We start from the raw sequence: 21,651 nt of genomic DNA, 5'->3' as shown, positions 1-21,651 counted from the left end.
ATGGAAGAAAAAGGATTTTTTTATCAGCAGTGCTAGAATTAACACCCTAAATACAGGCTTCATTCATATTTGTCCATTCTTCATTTCCATTATAAACCAGAACTATCCAAAAGTGGATTAGAAAGAATCTGTGAAAGAATAGTGGCCACTGGAGAAGACATAATCAAGAACAGTAGTAATGAAAACCAGCAGAAATTCTTTCTCCATCATATTTCACATAACATTTTATGAGTTTCTATGTGCTATAATCAGTATACATGAAGTTCACCTTTATACTTTCCAGACTGGAATAAAAAAGGTTATACTTATTGCAGTTCTAGATATATCTTCCAGGTACATCCTGAAATTTTTCAAGAAAGTTCACATTAAACTCCAAGGTGACTCGTGGTATAAAATAGTTCTCTGAGTATATTAACAGCGTGTTTAAAACAATTTATTTAACATAAAAATGGCTGGATGTCTGAGGAAATTTTTAATTTGTATTAAAGGAAGAGAGACTGAAGCTTAAAGTTGACATTAATAGGAATGAGAAGACCTCTAGGTTAATACATTATGAAAAGATATTTCAATATCAGACTATTATTCTGCACACTATGGAATGATAGCCTGTGGCTATCATGATACCATGGTTCCATAATGACTCACTTTTGTATGTTGGCATACTGTAAATACTGTGTAGCTAATGCATGTTCTTGATTGAAAAAATGACATGGCTATTGAATTCTGAATCAAGCTCAAGTGAACATGCACCGATATTTACTAGATATTTCCAGGAGGAGATAGTCAGTGACCTACTGCATCACATAGACACACACAAGTCTATGGGACCGGATACACCCAAGGGTGCTGAAGGAGCTGGCTGGGGTGCTCGTCAAGCTGCTTTCCATCATTTACCAGCAGTCCTGGCTGACCGGGGAGGCCCCAACAGATTGGAAATCAGCCAATGTGACGCCTATCTATAAGAGGGGTTGGAAGGATGATCCAGGAAATTACAGACCTGTCAGCTTGACTTCGGTGCCTGGGAAGCTGATGGAGCAGCTCATCCTGAGTCCCATCATACAACACATGTGGGACAACCAGATGATCAGGCCTAGTCAGCATGGGTTTATGAAAGGCAGGTCCTGCTTGACAAGCCTGATCTCCTTCTACGACAGGGCGACCTGCTTATTGGATGAGGGAAAGGCTGTGGATGTTGTCTACCTTGACTTTAGTAAGGTCTTTGACACCATTTCCCACAACATTCTCCTGGCGAAACTGGCTGCTCGCGGCTTGGATGGGCACACGCTTTGTTGGGTAAAAAACTGGCTGGATGGCTGGGCCCAAAGAGTTGTGGTGAATGGAGTTAAATCCGGTTGGCGGCCAGTCATGAGTGGTGTCCCCCAGGGCTCGGGTTTGGGTCCACTCCTGTTTAACATCTTTCTTGATGATCTAGACGAGGGGATCGAGTGCACCCTCAGTAAGTTTGCAGATGACACCAAGTTGGGTGGGAGTGTTGACCTGCTCGAGGGTAGGGAGGGTCTGCAGAGATGTGGACAGGCTGGAGCGATGGGCTCAGGCCAACTGTATGAGTTTCAATAAGGCCAAATGCCGGGTGCTGCACTTCAGCCACAACAACACCCAGCAGCGCTACAGGCTTGGGGAGGAGTGGCTGGAGAGCTGCCAGTCAGAGAGGGACCTGGGGGTGTTGATTGACAGCCGGCGGAACATGAGCCAGCAGTGTGCCCAGGTGGCCAAGAAGGCCAATGGCATCCTGGCTTGCATCAGAAATAGCGTGGCCAGCAGGGACAAGGAAGTGATCTTACCCCTGTACTTGGCACTGGTGAGGCTGCACCTCGATTACTGTGTTCAGTTTTGGGCCCCTCACTACAAAAAGGACATTGAATTGCTCGAGTGTGTCCAAAGAAGGGCAACGAAGCTGGTGAAGGGTCTGGAGCACATGTCGTACGAGGAGCGGTTGAGGGAACTGGGGTTGTTCAGTCTGGAGAAGAGGAGGCCGAGGGGAGACCTCATTGCCCTCTACAGCTACCTGAAAGGAGGTTGCAGTGAACTGGAAATGAGTCTCTTGAACCATGTAACAAGCGATAGGACAAGAGGTAATGGCCTCAAGTTGCGCCAGGGAAGGCTTAGACTAGATATTAGGAAGCATTTCTTTACAGAACAGGTTGTTAGGCATTGGAATGGGCTGCCCAGGGAGGTGGTGGAGTCCCCATCCCTGGAGGTGTTCAAGAGTCGGGTTGACTTAACACTTAAGGATATGGTGTAGTTGGGAACTGTTAATGTTGGGTTGATAGTTGGACTGGATGATCTTCAATGTCTTTTTCAACCTAGACAATACTGTGATTCTGCGATTCTGGGGTCTTTGCTAACAGTATTCTTGATTACTATGGTGAATATGATTTATTTTTTTCTTAACAAAGAGATATTTTCTAGATACAAAATCTATGGAGTCTGAATTTCATTTTTAAGTTGTTGGCTTCTATTCAATTTATTTGCCTCTATGTTTATTTGCAAGAGAAATAAAAATGAAGAGGAAACTAAAAATTGCCTCTCTTGGATATACTTGAAGACATATGTTCTTAAGCAGGTGCTTAGCTTTTGGCAGGGTACAAACTTGGAAAGGATTTCCACACATTTCCTTATCTATTTTTGTTTGCTAGAATAACTTTTTTTTTTTTTTTTTTTTTTTTTCCTCACAGAGGTGATTTTATGAGTTTTAAAGCAAATCTGAAAAATGTCAAAAAGTCTTCTGGAAGTAATTGTGAACATCTATGAAATTATAGTAAAGCAGCTTCAGGTAAGTTGATATGGGGTTGGAAATGGTGCCCAAGAAATTTGGATTTTATTGTAAGATTTTATTATATTTTATTTAATCAATTCATGGGTTTTTTTTAATCTTTAATACCATATTTCAATCAGTTAGAAATACATCTGTGTTACAAAGGCTCTCAAATAAACAACCAACCACCAAAAATTAAAAATTTATTATTAACACAATTAACTAACCCTCTGCAAACTACAGGTTCAAATGTCTGTGAGAGGACAACAGAACAACTTCCTAGGGTTTAACGACAATCCAAAATGCTCTATCAGTCACTTAACAAGTGAGGGCTCTCAACCTCAAGGACCTTCTTAGGGCAGCATCCCAACCCAAGTCACTTCAAGGAGTTTCCTTGGGCAGTGTCCTGATCCGAGGGGAGTCCTCAACCACAGCATGCTGCTCCAGTGGACAAGCTGAAAATGGCTCCCCCAGGGGACTCCATTTATACCCAGGCTGAATCTGATCTGTGGTCAATAGCAGCTCCCATTGGTCAAAGGCCCCAACTACAGTGAGGCCCCAAGAGCAAAGGCAATCAGGAGCTGTTACACTTCAGCAGCCAAGAAGCCCTGTTTTCATTGGGCAGGTGCACCTGCCACAATCTGGAATGAATACCTGATGGACTTCTGGTGGGAAAATGCAACTCTTCATAATTTCTAGATAGGTAAATAAAAATAGACCATCGAAGTTTTCCTATGAGTCAACAAATCTAAATTTAGGAAAGAAAAGCAGAAAAATCAATTCTATCAATTCAATGATATATGTAGCTAAAACTACTAAAATGTCATCACCCACTTAAAATTTCAATATTTTCTATGTTTTTGGCTAACTTCTCATGTATACATAATGATGAGAATTATGTGTCATCAAATCAGTATTCAAGAGAATAAATAGAAAATAATGTACACAAACACTATACAAAGAGAGATAATTGCTGGTTTCAAGGTTGTTTAAATTTTGTTAAGGACAAACTATTTTCACTGAATGAGTGATCCTCTGATCCTTCCCACACAGAACACTATTTAAAATGGTGATTTTTTTATTTATTTTGTTGCTGCCCATTAAATGAAAACTAAGGCAGGGGTTTCTGTGACTGGCTTGAGGTTATCAATGTCAGCTGCTTCCTTTGTGTATATGAAATTTCTAAATGTGTTCTATATCTGAAATGCTATTTGTCCTATTCTAGCTAATGACAGCAGAAGTTGCAAAGGGTCAATTTATTTCTTGCAATTATAGTTTAAGAAACAAAAAACCAAACCACCCCCCCTTGTTTCTCTAAGGTTACCTAATGCAATAGTAACTGTTTCTAATTCAAATTAACCATTTGGAAATAATGTTAATTACCTATGAAAACAAAGATATCAAGAGAACAGAAATAGAAGACTACAATAAGGTCTTTGAACTAAGTCACTGTTTCTGTAGGTAAGTAATGGGACACAGAGACGTAGAAACATGGGCCCCTCTGTAATACAGGTTATAAAGCAGTGCTTTAAGAAATAATGCAAACATGTAACTAATGTCTAGCTGGAAAGCAATCCACAGAAGATAGATTTACCATCACCAGAAAAATTATTCCAATGGGTTGCTGAAGCTTTTAGTCCTCTGTCATTTATTTAAACAAAATCCAGGTTTGGAATTTGAACATTTATAGAGAACGAGCTGGATTTCTCATTTCATAGCCAACTGAATGCCTGTCTACAGCACAAAATGTGCTATCCCTTTTTCAATTAAGGGCAATGCTCCTGAGATTTTATTAGGAAATCCAAGGGACAAACTGGCATAGACATTTGCCTGTATAGGGACATAAAATGAAATAGTGTGGTCCCTTTTCTGTAGTTTGTGAACTGCAGATTGCTTTCAAGCTTCCTGTACTGATCGTTGCTCCAATATTCAAAAGTTAATGTCACTGACAACCCAGTCTAATGTGGATAGCAAAATACTGTTTCTTGCTCAGTACTCTTGTTCGTATGCAAAAGAAGGTGTTGGGCTGGATTTCATCTCATTAAGCTTTAGGTGTTTAAATGATATCAGTAGGATTCCGAGCAAACTGGATCATCTGAAAGTAAATATTTATCAGCTTGATGGATGTGTTATCCTCACTATATTGAATGCATCTGTCTGAATGCAAAGGGACTTTGGATATGCAGTCCTTATACAAACATCTACATTTAGCGATTTTATACTGGAACCAATTCCCACTACAGATGTCCAAGATTTTATGTGTCATCCTCTGTTCTTGTCAGTTAATTGAAAGAAAATCTGCCATCTATACTAGTACATCTAGTACCCCAAAAATATAATCTGTGGTTTCCCTTTGGCAGGGGCTGTGCTACATGGTGTTCATCCCTGTTTACTCTGGACAGTCCATGGTGCCTATGGTCTGCAATATAATTATTATTTTCATTTTTTCAGTTCCAAGTGCTTAAAATAATAAAAGGTCCACAGGGAAAAAAAACCAAACAGCAAAAATCCCACAAACCCAAAAATCCAGAGGGAAAAATCCCAAATTCCAACCCAAAACCTGGAATGATTTTTTGATAACATGACACTGAGGGAAAGAGTTGTACATAGTAGTTCAAGGCATGATAACTGGGCATATTAGAAGAAGGAAGACTCTGTGGGATAATGACAGAAGAACATACAGGATAGACTGAGCCAAACATTTTTCCCTGGAGATGTGTCTTTGGTGCAAACTATTTTTATGCAAAGAGAAAATTGAAGAGACTGTTCTGTTTGCAATATTAAAATATGACCAGAAAGTAAAACTGGGTAAGAAAAAATCCCTCCCTTAAAGAAAAAAAAAACCACAATCAAGCAGTGTTTTTTAAAAAATACTGCTTAGTGTGTGTTACTATACTTTAAGGTTTATGTGAACCAAAATACCAGTATTCATATCTTTTCTAAAAGGTTGTTTTGTGGAGCATAAGTTCAGCTCTCTTAATCAAAATTAAATTAACCCAAAGTGGCACACTATGTTCTTTCTAGCATTCTAAGAAACATGTTCAATACTGACCCCAATTCTAAAAAAAAGAATTAGTCTTCAAATGTACATCATCTCTTGTTGTACTCAAGCTTTTCTTAAAAGCTTCTGTTCTACCAGAAACTAGTTGAAACCTGCAGGTTATGTTCTCACCCAACCTGCAAGACCCTATTAGTTCACAGTTCAAGGTAATAATACTACTTAATTATGTTTGATACATTATATTATCTTTAGGAACTATAAATGTTCCAATATAATCTTTGAGGTAGGTAGGATTATAATGTGTTTTCACTATATGAGAATGTAAGGAGGGAATCAAGGGAGCCAAAAGAAATTATGGACTTCCTACTCTGTCTCCCAATTATCTAGCAGGCACTAAGAAAGAAAGGAAGGAGAAAAAGCAAGACAACTTCAGATATACAATAAAGTCCTAAACATCTGGGAAAACATATAAGGTAACGCTTGAAGGCTTCACTGGTCTTTACCAGAGTTCAAAAACAGGACAGGCATTGCATAGTTGTTCTACTTGTAGCCTGAGGGACTTGACATTTCTTTTTTAATGGCACCTCTACTTAACAGCAAAAATAACAGAGATTTAAAACTAGCTTCCAGAAATCATTTGGAACATCGGAACAGATCCAGGATGACATGTTCTTCCTTTTGATGTACATTTGCTGGTATTGTTATCAAGACCTGACATCATATGCATGCAAAGAAACTTCTTTATTTTTATTTAATTATTGGAGAATCCTGCCAGGAGAAATAACTATGCCAAAATTTATCAATCTATTTTTCTGAAAAGGTTATTATCCAGGACACATTCTAACAAAGTGAAAAACATACATAGCAGAAAAAAAAAAAGCTCCCAAATAAGCATGTGAAAGACAAGGCTCTTTATTTATTTCACAAGAATTTTCAAAATTGAGTCATGCCTCTTCATTTTAAAAATGCATGTGTGAGGCTTTGCCAGGAGTTTTTGTTGTTTTATTTCTTTATTAATTTGAATATTTCTTATAGTCATTTTAGTAACAGCAAATAATATACAATCATTTTTTTCCATGGAACTTTATTTTTTGTCCCACTTCCAGCTCTTCCTGTAACTTCATGCAGAGAAATCAATATTTACTTTTAACATTTTATGCCTTTCCCTCTGGGTACAGCACACAACATTTCTATGGGGATAAGCTATGGCAAGCCATAATAAACTCCAAGGTATTTATCTCTCACCTAAAAATTGCCAATATAGCGATCAGTAAACTAGCTTCTGCTGCATTTCTCTCAGGAAGAAAAGATAAATAAAGGGAAAAACTTTGTGAAGCAAAAATACTAATAGAATATTATGTATTTAATTAAAGAAAAGCTTACATAAACTGTATTTTAAATATGGATTTTTGTTCTTTTCTGTCATATTTTACCTTTAGAAAAGATAACAGTACTCGTTTCCATATAATATTAATTGTAAAGTCTATGGTTAAAAAAGACTACATTAAGCAAACAATATGCTCAAACTTGGTGATGTAAAAATGGAGTTTCATTTTCTGAAATTACCATAAAAAAGAACTTCTGTGGTTTTTTAGTTGTTTGTTACATTTGAATATTTATTTTTCCACTCAAGTAAAAAAACCTGAATTAGCATATTTTTGCCAGTTATGTCCAATGATTCATAACACAGTTCATCTCTTGCAAACCAGTTTTTGTCTCCACTTTAAGAATAGGACTATATTGATCTTTAATTGTCATCTGTAATAATGCAAATCATCCTGAATCAGTTGTTCAAGGTATTCTAAAAACTCAGTATGCATGCTTGCTCTATAATTTTCAACTTTTACACAAACTTCTAGCACTAACAACTGGCCTTCTTCAATCAAAGCAATATGGACCATATAGGGTAGCACCTACTTTGACTGGTATGTTTCTCTACTAAAAAATAGTGATATGGTGACACAAATACAAAACATCCACAGGTTAATTCCCCCTAGAATGGACATTTTTCTGATGGGTAAAAATCACAACCTTTCCATAAAGTGTGTACTGTATTATACTTATGACGAGCATCTCTTTTGTAATAAAAAAGATGTGTTAAAAGCAAACAAAAAAAAGCACTCAGGCCTGAGGTTTCTTGAATGACATTCTTAAAGTCAAGCTCTTGAGGGTCTTGAAAAGTTATAAGAGGTGACAAAGTGAAGTGATTTTTTTTTTTTTTTTTTAAAAAAAAAGCTTGTGCTGGGCAAGACAGCTTGAGAAAGCAAGCTGTGTCATCAGAACTTCAAAGAGACATAATCAACTGTGTCACTTCGTAAGTCCACCGATGTAAAATACAAGGAAAGAAGCCTTTTGCAACAAACCCTTTTCATATGCTTCAATTCTGTATGAAAACTCACAGTTCAGGTTCCTTTTTTCCTTTCTTCTCTACCTATATGGCAAACCTTTGTGAATGGATTCATTAACCATTGAATGGATTCATTAACCATTATCTTTTTTCTGTAAACAGAAATTAGACAGCATGAGACTTCAGATGTAAATATACAACTATACATATGTATGCACATACTGCAGTCACACCTTTAAAGCTGTCAGTGAAGGTACATGGAATGGCTGAACCACATGAAATATGTTACTCAATGCCATTACCTAACTCATTAGCTACTGACGTAAAGATCTCTGATTCTGTTTTTACTCTCAGATCCTACTTTGCCTGTTTTTCCTCTGGAGAAATTCCTGTATTTAGCAATCTATAATGTTTAGTTTGTTTTCCATAATACTATTTTTCTTTAACTTTCTTAAAGATGTTTCCATCTTTAACTCTCCAGCATCCTGCAGTCAGAACTGTCAGCTTTTCAAAGTTAGGTCTTACATTTTTATATACGTTTGTTTGTTTTATTTAAGTGAACTTTATCCCTAAAAACATATCATATTTGGGTCTTACCTCATTCCTGTCTTAAGTAACATTCTGGCAAAGATTCCATTTCATCCTCCGTATTTTCTTCAGTCTTTATCACCCCCAAATTCTTAGCTTCTTTTTTCATTCCTTTTAGAAGCAAACCACCACCAAGAACAAAAACAGAGTTAAATGACAAGCAGAAATGAAATATCAGTCTCTCCTTAGGGTTTTATTTCACCAAAATATTTCTCAAAGCAATTTGGTTTCACATCTTTTTTTTTGATGATAGAGACATTAATTATGTGTTTTAGCTGAAAACAGACTGCTGGTATTTGAAGCCATGCAAGTTGCTGCATATAAATAGGTCTGAAGAAGAAAACAGCATTCTTCCTTTGCCAGACACATATATGAGTTTTTTGCAGGGGCAGATTATGATATTCCAGACCAGCAATCCTCTTCTGTATCTCATAATCAACCGAGAACTCTACAGTTTCTCCTTTTTTTTTTCATCTCTCACAGGCCTGTTCTGAAAGCCAGAGTTGATGAAAGTCTTTATATGACTTCAGTGGTCTCTGGCTCAAACTGTCTTCCTAGTCACTCTTAAAATCGATGAGACACTGATAAAACTACATTTCTGTTTCTGTTGAGCTGAATTAGCTGTATCTTTCCACTTAGTTCAATCCCATGGGCTTCAAAATCACTTCCTGGAGATAAGCTTGAGAGGATACGGGGCAACTTATTCTCTGAGTCCTAAATTTTACTTTGTCTTGATGACAGATACCCTGTGGCACACTGGCATCACATTATGAAAACACCAGGCTATAAAAGTACAAAGTTTTCATGCAGAATATAGGATATCCAGCTGCACCATTCAAAGTTAGTTTTTTATTATTTCCTTTGAGTAACTGTGTAAATCATGAAACCTACAAAAAATTGCTACAACAATTAAGTCTGCATGGAACTAATTCCTTTTTTAAAAACCATACATTTATAATCTACAAAGTCCATGATAGTTTGAGAGCTCTACTTTTTGTACTTAAATTTTTAATTATTGATGAAGATGTTTTAATAATATTGTGTGAAACACGATCCTTTTTAAAAGCCCTTACATTAGGAAAAGAAAAGAAAAAAAAGGAAAGAAAAGAAAAGAAAGAAGAAAAGAAAAGAAAAGAAAAGAAAAGAAAAGAAAAGAAAAGAAAAGAAAAGAAAAGAAAAGAAAAGAAAAGAAAAGAAAAGAAAAGAAAAGAAAAGAAAAGAAAAGAAAAGAAAAGAAAAGAAAAGAGAAAAGAGAAAAGAAGAAAAGAAAAGAAAAGAAGAAAAGAAAAGAAAAGAAAAGAAAAGAAAAGAAAAGAAAAGAAAAGAAAAGAAAAGAAAAGAAAAGAAAAGAAAAGAAAAGAAAAGAAAAGAAAAGAAAAGAAAAGAAAAGAGAAAAGAGAAAAGAAGAAAAGAAAAGAAAAAAAGAAAAGAAAAGAAAAGAAAAGAAAAGAAAAGAAAAGAAAAGAAAAGAAAAGAAAAGAAAAGAAAAGAAAAGAAAAGAAAAGAAAAGAAAAGAAAAGAAAAGAAAAGAAAAGAAAAGAAAAGAAAAGAAAAGAGAAAAGAGAAAAGAAGAAAAAAAAAGAAAGAAAAGAAAAGAAAAGAAAAGAAAAGAAAAGAAAAGAAAAGAAAAGAAAAGAAAAGAAAAGAAAAGAAAAGAAAAGAAAAGAAAAGAAAAGAAAAGAAAAGAAAAGAAAAGAAAAGAAAAGAAAAGAGAAAAGAAAAGAAAGAAAAGAAAAGAAAAGAAAAGAAAAGAAAAGAAAAGAAAAGAAAAGAAAAGAAAAGAAAAGAAAAGAAAAGAGAAAAGAGAAAAGAAGAAAAGAAAAGAAAAGAAAAAAAAGAAAAGAAAAGAAAAGAAAAGAAAAGAAAAGAAAAGAAAAGAAAAGAAAAGAAAAGAAAAGAAAAGAAAAGAAAAGAAAAGAAAAGAAAAGAAAAGAAAAGAAAAGAAAAGAGAAAAGAGAAAAGAAGAAAAGAAAAGAAAAAAAGAAAAGAAAAGAAAAGAAAAGAAAAGAAAAGAAAAGAAAAGAAAAGAAAAGAAAAGAAAAGAAAAGAAAAGAAAAGAAAAGAAAAGAAAAGAAAAGAAAAGAAAAGAAAAGAAAAGAAAAGAAAAGAAAAGAAAAGAGAAAAGAGAAAAGAGAAAAGAAGAAAAGAAAAGAAAAGAAAGAAAGAAAAGAAAAGAAAAGAAAAGAAAAGAAAAGAAAAGAAAAGAAAAGAAAAGAAAAGAAAAGAAAAGAAAAGAAAAGAAAAGAAAAGAAAAGAAAAGAAAAGAAAAGAAAAGAAAAGAAAAGAGATAAAATCAATCCTCCTAGCTTGTCAGAGGTCATTTTATTTGAAAGTACTTGCAGGAAAGCTGCCCCTGCTTCTTATTTCTAATTATTTTCTGAAAAGTTTTGAGACAGTCTTTAACAGAAAAAAAATAGGGAAAAGAAAGAAAAAAGAAGTACTCTTTAGAAATGAGTCCAAAAAGGATTTAGATATTGAAATTTAAGACAATATTATTCTTTCATTGAACTTGATATAAGGCATTGTAAGTAATTTTTTTTTTTTTTTCTGGAATTGAAACAGTATTACCAGAAATGCCTATTTTGATTATTTATAGACATTTTCTCATTCAGAAAAGAGGTTTCTCCATGCTTTACTCTTCTGAAGGTTATGATACAGTGAGTACATTGAGACACATGTGCTAATAGCATTAAACTAATCTGTAAGTATGCCACAAGAAGGAGGATTTTGCTGGGGTTTCCACTTGACTGTCCTCAAGCATCATGCTGAGGATGCTGGGTTTGTGTGGGCTGGGAGGAGACACTTTCTGCTGCTGGTTGAAGGGTGGCCAGTGTGGAGCCAGGAATAAAATGTTGATGGGGATAGGGGAAAGGAGAAAAGGTCTTGCTTATAGCACTCAAATGAAGTTGATGGAGCACCTGAGGTTGCAGCTCCACCTCCTTGGAAGTACTTCCTCAACATGAGCATTCAATATATAACAGAGACAACTGCGGAAGCAGGAACTCATACTCTGCTATTAGTGGTTTAGCCGCAGGGTCCCTTCTTCATTTGCTCTTCTGATGACTCCTGCTCTCTTCAGTGTACTGCAGAAGGGGACTGCACAGGTTACAGTCTCATGGGCAAGTCTTCAGTTGTGTGAGAGTTTGAAGATGAAAGCCCAGTCCTGGAGATTCCTGGAATGTGTGGCAGATAACTCCTGACGCAGCTGGTGAGTGAACCGACCAGAGAAGGTGCCCTGCTAGACCTCCTCTTTGTGAACAGAGAAGGACTGGTGGAAGATGTGGTGGTTGGAGGACGAGAAGGACATAGCGATCATGAAATAATAGAGTTCTCTATTCTTAGAGAGGCCAGGAGAGGGGGCAGCAGAACTGACATCCTGGACTTCCAAAGGGCTGACTTTGTCTTGTTTGGGCACGTGCTTGACAGGATCCCTTGGGACACAGTCCTTAAGGGTATAGGGGTCCAGGAAGGCTGGACACTCTTTAAGAACTAAGTGTTAATGGCTCAGGAGCAGGCAGTCCCCAGGTGCTGTAAGAGAAGCCGGTGCCAGAGAAGACCACCCTGGCTAAACAGGGAGCTTTGACTGCAACTCAGGGAGAAAAGGAGAGTTTACGGCCTTTGGAAGAAAGGGCTAGCCACTCACAGTAATTACAAAGAGGCTGTGAGGCTATGCAGGGTGGAAATCAGGAGGTCTAAAGCCCAGCTGGAAATTAATCTGGATTCAGCAATCAAGGACAAAAAGAAATGTTTCTATAAGTATGTCAGTAGCAAGAGAAAGACCAAGGAGAGACTCCATCCTTTGCTAGACGCAGGAGGAAACATGGTAACAAGTGTTGAGGAAAAGGCCAAGGTGCTTAATGCCTTCTTTGCCTCAGTCTTTAATAACAAGACAAGTTGTATTGAGGGAATCCAGTCTCCTCAGCCAGAAGACAGAGACTGGGAGAACGACCTCCCCACAATCCAGGAGGAGATAGTCAGTGACCTACTGCATCACATAGACACACACAAGTCTATGGGACCGGATACACCCGAGGGTGCTGAAGGAGCTGGCTGGGGTGCTCGTCAAGCTGCTTTCCATCATTTACCAGCAGTCCTGGCTGACCGGGGAGGCCCCAACAGATTGGAAATCAGCCAATGTGACGCCTATCTATAAGAGGGGTTGGAAGGATGATCCAGGAAATTACAGACCTGTCAGCTTGACTTCGGTGCCCGGGAAGCTGATGGAGCAGCTCATCCTGAGTCCCATCATACAACACATGTGGGACAACCAGATGATCAGGCCTAGTCAGCATGGGTTTATGAAAGGCAGGTCCTGCTTGACAAACCTGATCTCCTTCTACGACAGGGCGACCTGCTTATTGGATGAGGGAAAGGCTGTGGATGTTGTCTACCTTGACTTTAGTAAGGCCTTTGACACCATTTCCCACAGCATTCTCCTGGCAAAACTGGCTGCTCGCGGCTTGGATGGGCACACGCTTTGTTGGGTAAAAAACTGGCTGGATAGCCGGGCCCAAAGAGTTGTGGTGAATGGAGTTAAATCCAGTTGGCGGTCGGTCACGAGTGGTGTCCCCCAGGGCTTGGTTTTGGGGCCGTGAAGTGCCAAGGCTTGGACAACAGACCCAAGCCAGAGTTGACCTATAGATGAATCCTGTATAGTTTATAACTGATAGCCATTGTGCTAGTAGGTATTGTACTAAGTTATAACAACCCACTTATGCTGGTGTAAAAAGTGCTAAAGCATTGAAATACTGAAGCCTGAACAACAGGCCCCAAGCTGAAGCTGCTAACTTAGCATGTAGTCATTAATAAAATATGTAAACTCGCTAGTGAAAGACAAAATATAATCAGTAGTGAGGAGAGAACGTATCCAACTTTCCTTTCGCAGCCTTGTTCAAGGCTGAGAACCCAAGTATTTGGCCTTGTTAGAAACTCCCTTGGTTGCCCTTGGCCAAGCTTTGGGTGGAATCCAACAGGAGAATGAAACCAGAAATTTTCCGCTCAAAACAAAGGTGCCAGCTATTCTGGCTTGTCGATCTCTGGTATATAAGGCTGCGCCCGTTTGCAGCGACTTTGGATGCCTCACCTATGGGTGGACGCACCGCGTAGGATTTCCCACTTGCTGGGACAGACTCTCCAAATCCTCTCTGTAACCGGGGCTCCCCGGTTCAGTTTTGGGCCCCTCCCTACAAAAAGGACATTGAATTGCTCGAGTGTGTCCAAAGAAGGGCAACGAAGCTGGTGAAGGGTCTGGAGCACATGTTGTATGAGGAGCGGCTGAGGGAACTGGTGTTGTTTAGTCTGGAGAAGAGGAGGCTGAGGGGAGAACTCATTGCCCTCTACAACTACCTGAAAGGAGGTTGCAGAAAACTGGAAATGAGTCTCTTGAACCATGTAACAAGTGATAGGACATGAGGTAATGGCCTCAAGTTGCGCCAGGGAAGGCTTAGACTAGATATTAGGAAGTATTTCTTTCCAGAACGGGTTGTTAGGCATTGGAATGGGCTGCCCAGGGCAGTGGTGGAGTCCCCATCCCTGGAGGTGTTTAAGAGTAGGGTCGACATAGTGCTGAGGGATATGGTGTAGTTGGGAACTGTCAATGTTGGGTTGATGGTTGTACTGGATGATCTTCAATGTCTTTTTCAACCTAGACAATTCTGTGATTCTGTGATTCTGTGATTCTGTGAAATGAGAAACTGGGTCTCTCACTTCTCGTCCAAATGCCCTAGCCGCCAGACAGGTGCATACACGTGTACGTGTGTGTCTGTTCAAAGGAGCTTATGAAGTATTAACAGCAGACCAGTCCTTGCAGAGTACAGGAGGGGAAGCAGGCTACAACTCTTACGTGCAGGTTTTTACACTAGCTAGGGAACTGCTAGCTATCTTTAACACACAGGTTTGTTTCTCATTTATTCACACAGTGTAGCAAACAACACAACCTGCCAGTGTTCTGCTGCCTTAGGCTTAGTCAACTGAGCTACCACTGACTGTAGGAAGAAGAATCTGGCTTTCCAAGCGTTTTCAAAAAATTTTCAAATGATCGTAACATCTCTCTTTGATTCCAGAAGGCTGGACAATCCTCAGGACCTTCTAGCAAATTTTTGTAGGCTCCTATTTCTGATGATGCAGCTGAAAACATACATTGACTTTAATTATCAGGGCTACTTTTGGGAAAAATAAATGAAAGGAGAGAGAAAGAAACAGAAGGGAAGAGTAAAACTCTCCCTTGTAGCCAGGCAGGAAGACAGGCAATAGGGCAAGGAAGGTGTCCTTTTGCGGAGCATCCTCTCCCAAAATGTTCTCCAGAGCAGCATATGATCCCATGTAATACTTTACCCGTAGTAATGATGTAGGTTTCATCAGGATCTGCTCAAAATTCCTATTGGCTGTGCCGGTTTATGGTGCTGCTAGTGCTGTTTGGAACCTAGATTTGATAAGGGGCAGATGTTGCTTGCTGATTAGTTACTAAATTTTTTGCAAGTATATTATTGGGTAATACTTATAGGATATTTAAATTACTGTTGCATATTTTATTACTTTCTTAGTCTTGTTTCTCCTCAAATATAAACTGAGAGCTATAAAACCCAGATTAAAATGGGGAAAAGGAGAAAAAAAAAGGGTTATTCTCACATCAGTGGAAATCAGCATGAGAAATCTGACATAACATTAGTACTGGGTTTGCTGGTGTAAGATTATGAGAACAACAGCATACGAACAGGAGAACAAGAAAAATCATTGTCACAGTAGCTTCAGAAAAACACTGTCATGGCAACTTAAGTAAAAGATTATGGAGCTTCAAGTTAAGGGCAGGATGCAGAGCTGCAGATGAAAAGCTCTCAGTGTTACAAATGGTGGATTGGGCTAATTCTTTAGGGGATTTCTTACAGAAGTTTTGCTTTGCAATATTCAGTGGATCAGGCATTTGTATGCAAGTGTATGTTGTGTATAACAATCGTATGTGGCCCTATGCACTTGAAAGACACATTTAAAAAGATTTTGAAAGTGATGTTTGATTCAACATTGTAATTTATATATAGAAAAGGTAGTAACTTGAATACATGGGAAAATATTTTTTTCCTCTGAGCTAATATGTGAGACTTGAAAGCAAAAGTTGGAATGTGTGGCCTTAGGGCAGCACATAACAGTCGAATATCAAGGTAGCTGATATCAGTGTTAGGCCTAAATAAGAATCAGTATATGGTGAAATTGTTAATATATATCCAAATTGTTTTTCCTCTGGAGCACAGGGAATGAATGTTTTCCATTTACTGGTTTTCATTCAGTTGATGCATATCATAATCAATAAAGAACCAATCTGAGTTCCTTAATACTTGTCTCATGCTCCCACAGAAGGAAAAAAAATAAACTAAAAAATAATAACCAGTCCAAAACATAGTCTTGGTATTACTGTATGTTCTAGTTCTCTAAAATCATCAAATGAAGTCATATGATATTTCCAAGGATCAGCTTTATAGATCAAGGAAGAATACAATAGAGTTCTGGAGTGCTCAGATATAGCAGTCTGGTAACAATACTCTTGACCCTGAACTCAGAGGAGCTCTAGTTCAGCTATTGTTAATGACACCAAACATAGGAGTAGGACACAAAAAGATTGAAAACCCTCAGATTTACTGGTGCCAACCTACATGCAGAAGGAAACTATCATCACCTCTGGAAAACCTAAAAAAGGTGTTTCCCCTCAAAGACCTCAGGAAAATATTCTACTTGCAAAGTAACAATCTGCTTTCAGTTGTTTTTACAAGTGTTTCTTTAAGCATTATCATATAGCAACAACCAAATATTAAATGACATTGCATGGTCACTTAAGGAATCATTCCTGCTGTTTCTTGATTATGATGAAACAGCTGAGGAGTGTAAGCAAGCCCTTTGAATGAGAATCCAGATAACCTACCAGCTATGCCTCCTAGCACAAAGCCAGGTATAAACCTTTCTCTTCTTGCCACTAACCTAACAGCAACCATCTTAAAAGTTCTGCACGTATATTTAGGTTTATGAAATGAGCAGCTTCAGTGACTTTATCAAAAGAAACTGAGACAGAATTAAATCCCATGACACAATTCTTACTGACATCACTGGGGCTGAGATGTGAGCCCTGAAGGTGAGGTCAGACATTCAGCAACCTGTAAAACCTCTTTAAACTTATCATTGGCAGCATCAGGAGTATTATATATGGAGTGCATGTGATGCACATGCAAATGGAATGTGAAAACCTGTGTTGCCTTTTCTTTTACTACTTTTTCTTTCTGTTTGAGGTTGTGTCTTTTTCTTTGACCAAACTCTTCCTTTTTCTTTCAGAAAAAAGTCATCTGAGCTACAACTGGCAATCTAAGTAAGAAAGTCAAAGGCTGAATGCTGTAATTATTTACTGTAATGCTAAATAGGCAATTTATACTTTTCCTGGTGTCAAGAAAAGAGAAAGGAAAAGGAGAGGAAAAAGAAGGAAAGGGGTAAACACCCACTTCTCTGAGGAAAATTCTTGCCTGAGGAATGACTTGTATCTTTGGTGCTGAAAGTTTTCCTAAATTTGACAGAGATTATTGATTTTTACACTGCCTTTTTTTTTTTTTTTTTTTTTTTTCCCTTTTGGATTGATTTATAGGATGTGCTTGAAATACGACCTGTCTCTGGTTAGGGAAAAAGAAATGACACATTTTTCACATTTCTCAGAGAAGAAGCAATGTGTCTGAGAAAGTTCTCCTACTGCTTAAAATTGCCCAGTAACAATGACATAAGAAAAGAATAATTTTAATGTTAATGTCAGTGATATGGGAGAGCAATGAGTGAAAGGCTTATTTCCTAGGCTAGAGAAACAGTTCCAGGAAGTACTGGGCAGTGAAATAGTTCTCCTTCCAATCATCACACCTAACAGCTCCCTATTCTTCCAGCAAATGATAGAGAGTTAATCTGTGTGCTGAAACCATGATATGTTCCATCATCAACCTCAGTTTCCCCTTCCCTTCCCTTCCCTTCCCTTCCCTTCCCTTCCCTTCCCTTCCCTTCCCTTCCCTTCCCTTCCCTTCCCTTCCCTTCCCTTCCCTTCCCTTCCCTTCCCTTCCCTTCCCTTCCCTTCCCTTCCCTTCCCTTCCCTTCCCTTCCCTTCCCTTCCCTTCCCTTCCCTTCCCTTCCCTTCCCTTCCCACCCCAACCCCAACCCCCAACTGGCATTGTCCAGAAAGCCTTAGTGTGTCACCATACACAAACTTCTTATGCAGGTGCTGCTTGGGACTGGACCCAATCCTGGCAGGTTGAGAATGAAGGAGAAGTGAGCTGCTGCACTGTGCAAAATGATGTCAGCAAGCTCCTTCTTGCCTGTTATCCCTGTGATATGAGGCACTTAGTGACATGTTTGCTTTAAAATTATCTACTACATATGTCTGAGGAGTGTACTTGATGTCTGAGCAGACCCACCTGATAGCCCGAGCAGCATATTGTGGAAGTTAATCATCTATGGATAAAATGGTCCTGAGTGCTGTTACTGGTAGCATACTGGAGATCCAAATGACTGTGGGAAAAGTCATGTATTGTTCTTCTGTCTTAAAGGGTGCAGATAAGAAATCCATGTAATCATCTACTGGCACAAGTTATCAAGAGATGTATTATATTTGCCTATCTTTCAGTCTTTGATTCCTCCTCTGTCTTTGAGTCTATATCGCTGAGTCTCAATCAACACTACTATCTTTGAAGTGCTATAGTTCAAACAAAAAAAATCCTAGGGTTGTTATAGGAATCAGTGGATGAAACTATGTGGCCTGCACTTTACTTCAGGGCCAACAAGATCATTACAATGGTTCCTCCTGGCCACAGAAATCTGATAAACTCAGAATAAGCAAAAGGATCCTTAGGTGTGAAGTAAAGCCCAAGTTAAGGGACTTTAGTTCCATTCCTGAACTCTGGGACTCTTGCCTAGAAGACTCAGAGACTAGAGAAGACTAGAAGACTAGAGAAGAGCCATAAGTCTGCTGTGTCTCTGATCATACAGGCCTCCTGATTCAGGATGAAATGGTCAGCCAGGGGAACATCACACAATCATGGGAATATGCAAATGAGCTTTAAGTTTCCTTCATTCACTTCTTCCTCTGGCTTATGTTGTGTTCATCTTGGCTATAAAGTTTCAATATGTGGAAATAACTGTTATCAGAATTATGGGCAAATACTGAATCCCTTTGCAGCTTTTACAGTAATGTTGACTTAAATTTTCAATATCACAATAATGCCACATTAACGATCATTAGATTTTTTTTTTTTGCTTTTCTGAAATATTATGTTTACTAAACCTGTGATTCGCTTATGAATTTGATAAAAACAGCCCAGAACTCTGTGTGGCCAAAAGTACTACAGAAATATGAGAAACCGAACATGCACTTTGCAAAATGGATTGTTAATGTTATTTTGGTGTAATGCAAAATCTTTGTATTTTTTCCACATTTTTTCAGGTTCAAAACACTTACATCCATACCTATATCCTGCATGGATAAAGTCACTATGAAACCGGTAAGACTTAGACATATTCCAAATGGGGTTTCTTCTTACTTCAACTATTTCCCTTGATATCTAGATATCTTTTCTAGGGATTTTACCCTTCCACAACAATTCCTAGTAGAACATGATGATTTTGACCTCACTTCAGGAAGTTGTATCCCAGATTTTATTACACTGTCTTATTGAGTTCCAAGCTTCATGAAAGTTTTGGCATACATTGTTGTGTCAATATGTGAATGTACTCAAAATGAGGTATCTACTGGTTATTGTATAAATTCACATGCTTCTATGCTTTCATATGCTAAACAGTATGTTTTTATACATACCTGATTTTATTATTCCCTGATGGAGATATTAAAAGAGTTTATTATTTGCTAGGAGTCCAGGTTTTTCATGATGTCTGGTTTAAAACCAGTGAGGAGGAGACAGGAAATCCTATTTATCAAATATTCTGACTATTTTCCCCAAGCATTAACTACAACTCAGCCGATCTGGTGTCAGGACAGAGTGAGAATAAATAATGTGACAAGAAATTCCCCTTAACTATTCAAAAGTATCTGCTCTTGGAATTTGCTCATTTGAGAGGAGTAAGAAGTGTAAAACTTTTACTCCTTCCATGCCCACTTTCAAAAAAAAGAGAAGCAAATCACTTTGATCCTGGTAAGGGTAGCTTCCCTATACAGGTTCCATTTGTATTATGCCTGATGAGCTATTATTTGTTCTCTATGAGATGGGAAGTTGGAGTCACCTTATTTTTATTATGTGTATATTTATATCCCTTAGAAGCAAAAGTGCTTCATTCATATGACAATAGTTTATTGTTATATGTTCAGCACGCAATGCTGCTTTTCTTAGTAATCAGAACCAGCTGGCATAAGTACAATGATGGCAATGGGTTATGCATGCCTGAATTAGATGCACTGCAAGCCAAGAAAGGCTAACTCTTTAACTTTGTCTCACTTTTTCATGACTGATGTCTTCTGTGAGGAAAGATTACACAATTCTGTACCTTTGAAATTCTGCACTGACATTTAACAGATGCTGAAACAAAATACTCCATTGTACACTTTCTAGGAAGCTATATTTTATACCGTCAGCAATTATGGTGGTGAATAAAAGTTTTCATATTGGTATAACGGATGTAGCACAGGGAAAGAAAAACTGATTTTAACAGATTTGAACTATTAGAACATTCTTAAATGCATTTAGACAGGCACACATTTTATGTAGTAGAAATCCATGCCCTTCCCTTTTTCTGTATTTTTGACAACTATACTATAAAAGGTACAACAGAAATAATAAAAATTTACAGATAACCAAACAATCTTTCTGAAGAAATTTTTATGGCCTCCTGAGTACCCATCAGTAATATGTAAAAGTATATAATTTTCTAAAAACTGAGAATCTCAGAACATCTCCTTCAAAAGACTGTATTTTTGAAGGCCTTTATAAACCATCATTTATATTACACTTGATTCTTTTTAAACACTAGCAAATTTTAGAGGATAAATTGCCTCAAACTTTATGGCATAGGTAAGAAGATTTTTTTGCATACCTTTGCATGGATAAGTGATTTACCAAAAGTCACAGAGAAAAAGGCAGTATCAGAGGTACTAGCAAAGCTTTGGGTCCTACTCTGGAATTCACACAACTGTACATTTAAATCTGATAGCAGCATCTAGGGGTAATAGTAAAATTATAGCTATCCTTAATATCAATTTTACTAAAACTAAGGTTTTACTTCCTAAAGTGTAAAGCATTCACCAGCACTGTTTATCTCCTGTTCATCTAAATCTGACCCTCTAGTTTGCTTAAATTTACTAATATTACAGGTGCATATGGCTTTCCAAAAGCCTACCCCTTCCCCTGTATTATATACAGTACACTGTATAATGGAAGCTTTTGCTTCTCCTCTGAGTGTAAGTTGAATCTGGCAATAGCCATTAAGATGGTAAAGCATGTTTGAAACTACCAAATTTCCCATGAGGAAAGCTTAATTTTGTGAACTAAGTAATCTGCATTCTAGGCCAAGAACTAGTTCCAAGAGACACATTTACCAATTGCTTAACTAGGTCTCAGGCCAAACCACAATAACATACTTGCATAAAATATAGTTTTGCTGTTGCAGATAAATGTGGTGTCATATGGTGGCTTTATAATTTATAATCATTATTTGTGTTTATTCCCAAAAACTTGAAATCAAGTGTACTATTCAAAGCCTGTGGTCTATTATCACAACATGCAGGACACTTAAAATGTTAATAAAACACTAAAACCACTTTGGCTAATACAGGTGGTTAATATGTAGCAAAAAATAACAATTGAAGAGAAGATAAAAAACTGCACTAAACATCTCTAATCAGATTAATTTATTTAGTCTTAAAACTACTGAAGTGTCCTGAATTTTGTTGTATTTCAGAGAGCTGAACAAAAAGAATTTCAC

This window comes from Strix uralensis, chromosome 5 (assembly GCF_047716275.1).
Source record: "Strix uralensis isolate ZFMK-TIS-50842 chromosome 5, bStrUra1, whole genome shotgun sequence".
Taxonomy (NCBI): domain Eukaryota; kingdom Metazoa; phylum Chordata; class Aves; order Strigiformes; family Strigidae; genus Strix; species Strix uralensis.
This window is presented reverse-complemented; position numbering follows the sequence as displayed.